Raw genomic sequence first — 4,685 nt, 5'->3', positions numbered from 1 at the left:
GCTCACCGAGACCGGACAGCCTGCCGAGACAATGGGGAATTAAGCAGCTCAGATCAGCACACCCAAGCTGATTCAGAAGTCCCACAAGAATTTTGCCTCTTCCCTTAACTGTTGGTGGATACAAAGTGAAGTGACCGTCTTTCATTTTAGAGACAACCCCAAGAAACTCCCTGAAAAAGCAGAACCTTAAATGTTTCCAGCAACTTCTAGCAACAAGAGATTTGTCCTCCCTGGAATGATAGTCTGGATTTAAATTTCTCTTCCTTGCCCACCACGCTTCTGCCAGCAGCATCAAACATGGACTTCCTTGGATGCCTTGTTCACCATCATGGTATCACAACCAACTTCAGACCAAGACTCATTATACAGCAAAAGAAGTGAGGCAAGGAGCTGATGCCAGCAGGGTTCACTGTCAGCTCTAGTTATTACTAGCTGCTATCTGAACTTGATGTTGTTTCATCATTTTTGCTTTAATAACCACAGTAAAATGAGTCTTGCTACTGTCAATATCCTCTTTCTCTCCTATCCAGCTTCAGCTATCTCAGTGAATACCACTATTTCTAGAACTCTTCCCCTACCTGTTTTACAAGAAGCAGAGAAAACTCAAGGGGAGAACCTATAGTAGTTCTAATGGGCCTGGAAAGGATAATATGTCAAGTTATTCAGTCAAATTTTAAACCATACAAGGCACAATACTAAGATTAGGGAATTGTGCTTTGTTTTCCAAACTCATTTAAAGATGATTACAATAGTCTCCCCCTCCCCTCAAGGAGCTTAAAATGAACACAGAAGGGGCTTCCCTGGTGGCGCAGTGGTTGAGAGTCTGCCTGCCGATGCGGGGGACGCGGGTTCCTGCCCCGGTCCGGGAAGATCCTACATGCCGCAAAGCAGCTAGGCCCATGAGCCATGCCGCTGAGCCTTCGCCTCCGGAGCCTGTGCTCCACAACGGGAGAGGCCACAACTGTGAGAGGCCCGCGTAACGCAAAAAAAAAAAAAAAAAAATGAACACAGAAGTTCTAGACCAGCAAAGCTGGAGGCCAAATGAGATACTAGTAGAATAAAGAAGAAAATACATAGGGAAAGACAATTTATGGGATATTATTATCCAATATCAAAGTATGACATTGTTTCTGCTATGCTGCATACATACAGAATAAAACTAAAGCCATGGCAAAAACAGGGTTCTTTCTGTAGCCCTTCAGGCTTTCATGAAGCTCTTAGTTATTGCCAATTACAAAAACCCTGACCCAGGCTCACTTGAACAATTCACATAAATTCTAGCTTGTAAGTCATTTAGTTTTGTTACATTTTATTGGTCTGATGGGGGTACTCTATTTATGAGCCATTGTATGTGTAACCTCTACTACGCCTTAGATGTAATGAAATTCTAAGATAAAGAGCAACTGACTAGTTGATGTAAGTAAAGCAGAAAAAACCCCAACAAGTGATTCACAGGCCCATAGAATTAAAAAAAAAAAAAAAGGCATAATATTGGGTTTTATTTGTCCAATATAAAAGACCATAATGTTAGACTATACCAACAAGGGCCTAAAAAAAAATTTAGTAGGTCTGCTATATTTGACCCAATTTTGGTCCTCATTAGAATTTCAGGTATAGTGAAAATTTGCAGTTACCTCTCCAACACCCATTTTCTACATTCCTCCTTCCTAACAAGACCCGAAATTTCCCACCCAGTAGATTTTGGTGAGATAAGAATAGCTCTGATTGGTTCTCAATCAGAGGCAATCTTGATTCACAGGGGACCTTTGACAATGTTTGAAGATATTTTTGGTTGTCATAACTGGAGGAGTGTGCTGCTGAAACCCAGTGAGTACAAGCCAGCGATGATGTTAAACATCCTATAATGCACAGGACAGTCCCCCAAGACCAATAATTATCTGGCCCAAAATGTCACTCCCTCACCCATGCTAGAACACTCTTCTCTCACTCAGGAGCTACTGAAAAAAGACTCTCTCTTTGTCAGATGTAAAGGAAATAAGAATTCTAGTTGCTGCTGGGAGCCATCTCACAACCACACGGAAGCCAGCTTTAGGGTGAAGTGTGGTAGGCAAACACAGATTTCAGGTGATGACTTCCTGCCATTAGGGCTCTTAAAAAGATATACCACTTTTTGGACAATGACTCCTTTTTTTCCCCCCTCATTATATGACCTTTTCACCCCATAGCACACTACATAAATCATCAAAGGTAATATATCAACATTACGATTTCAGAGAAAGAACACTCACTAATTTATACAACACAGCAGTTTTTTGTCAAGAATATCACAGTACAAAAAGATTTTAAAAATCATTCAAATATGCCACCTCATCTGTAGTAGGCTAAATGACAGCCCTCTCAAATGTAAGGTCCCCCTGGGACCTGTAATTATTACTTTGAAGGAGTGAATTCATATTCACCTTGTAAGGCAAAAGATGTGATAGTTAAGGATCTTGAAAGGAAGTATCAATACTTATAACGGATTATCAAGGTAAGCCATAAAAGTAATCAGATGTATCCTTATGAGAGAGGGAGAGGGCACACAGAGACAGACACACAGAGGAGGAGGCAACGTAAAGACAGGCAGAGATTGGAGTGATGTAGCCACAAGCTCAGGAATGCCAAGCTGGCAACACCGGAAGCCAGGACCAGATTCTCCTCTAGTGTCCCCAGCAGGAGAGCGGCCCTGCCAGATTGCAGACTTCTGGCCTCCAGAACTATACACGAATAATACATTTCTGTTGCTTTCAGCCACTAAATTTGCAGTCATTTGTTACAGCAGCCTCAGGTAACTAACAGCGTCCTACAAAGAGGTATAAGAATTGCAGACTACAAGAACGGAAGCAAACTTATATCTTGCTATTTTTTTGTTCCCCAAGATACTTCTTCTTTGATGCCAACGGTTTTCACAATCAGAAGTTTCTTCTGTCAAAGTCCGAAAGAAAAAAAATTATCACTAAGCACTCCTGATATTGAATACATGCCTGAAAACCCAGCACCTGACTCTACCATCTTCCAAAGAATGGCTCCTTCCCTCTTCACAGGGGGATGAAAGGTCATATAATGAGGGGGGGAAAAAAGACGTCATTGTCCAAAAAGTGGACACAGCCTGTCAAGATGCCCTTCTTATTTATTGAGGCAAGAAAGCAACATTTTATTTATATTTTATGTATAAACTGTAGTTGTTTTCAAATTATTGTTTACTTCTTACATAAAAATGTTTTCATTGCTCAATGATATATTTGTCTATTTGTGGAAAATGTTTGGGTATCTTAGGTTAGGTTGAAACACCTCATAAATTTTCCCATTAAAATTAACAGAAGTAGTTTTTTCTTCACTAGCTTTTCACTTAGTGACTGAGTTTACAGAAATGAATTAAAGTCATTAAGGTATATCTATTTCATCTATAGTAAATGCCTGGTAAGTAGATTGATTTCTTAACCCTCTTCATTAATGCCTTATCAAGAATATGGAACAAAAAGTTTTTTAAATAGTTCAAACATGCCATCTCATCTATTGTAAATTAAATGGTACTCTCCCATTCCAAAATATTGAATATATGTCCACATCCTAATCCCTGGAACCTGTTAATATTACCTTTAAGGAATGTAAGAGCTATAAGTTGGAAATCAGTGATCCAGCCCAACCCTTTCACTTCACTGAAGAGATAACAGGGGAAGGAGGAATGAAGTACCTTCCTTAGACCATCCATCTGGTTGGAGTCCCAGCAAGAACAGAATCCAGGTCTCCTAGCACCCAGTCCAGTATGCTACCTAAGGTTGTATGAAGGAACTGAAGAAAAATGCGATGAATAAAGAGTCAGAAAACAACAAAACTTTTTTCTTTTTTGAGAAAAGATGAAATGATACAGACATTCTTTAGCCTAGAAAAGGGAAGGGTAGTGAGTAAGTTAATAAATGCCTAGAAGTGAAGAAAACACTGACTGACTAAAGGCTACCTGACATACACTTATTTTGCACTGATAACAAGACCTTGACTTTATTTTTTTGAGTCTTAGAACCCAAAGAGTCTTCAAGACTTTAATTATACAAGACTCTCTTATATTAGATTCTACTAGCACTATCTCAGTTGCAAAACAAAAACTCACACAACTAGCCCAAGTCAAATGGGGGGTGGTTACAAAAAGGCTACAAAAGATATCATGGATACACAAGGAAAGAAAACAAAGATTAGGTGGACCAAATGAGAACTGGAACTAGAAGCTCCCACCACCGTCTCTCATGGGTCTCTATACATCTGCTCCACTCTACAGCTTCTCACTATAGACTAGCTTCTTCTGCTTTTTTTGTTGCCTCTGATTTGCACATGGCTTTTATGGTGTAGTTCAAAACCTGGCCACAACTCTATATGATCCTTCAGCTCAAGGATTCATCATCAACCAATTAACTCAGAATCTCAAGGTCCCCATTCTCAGGAGGAAAATTTAATTGGCTCAATCCATCCAATGGAGTCTCTAAATTGTTTTCTATTGGGTCAGCTGCTCATCCCACAAAGATAGGTGTTCGACAGGTACTAAAGTCTGTGCAGATTCTTCAAAGGCGAGCATAGCAAAGAGTAAATGATCAGCATGTGCATTAAGGTACTCAAGAGTTATACAGCTCTTTTATTGGGTTGGCCAAAAAGTTCGTTCACGTTTTTATGAACATCTTAATGGAAAAACCTGA

Source organism: Phocoena phocoena, chromosome 6 (assembly GCF_963924675.1).
Source record: "Phocoena phocoena chromosome 6, mPhoPho1.1, whole genome shotgun sequence".
Lineage (NCBI taxonomy): Eukaryota > Metazoa > Chordata > Mammalia > Artiodactyla > Phocoenidae > Phocoena > Phocoena phocoena.
Note: the sequence above shows the minus strand (reverse complement) of the source record.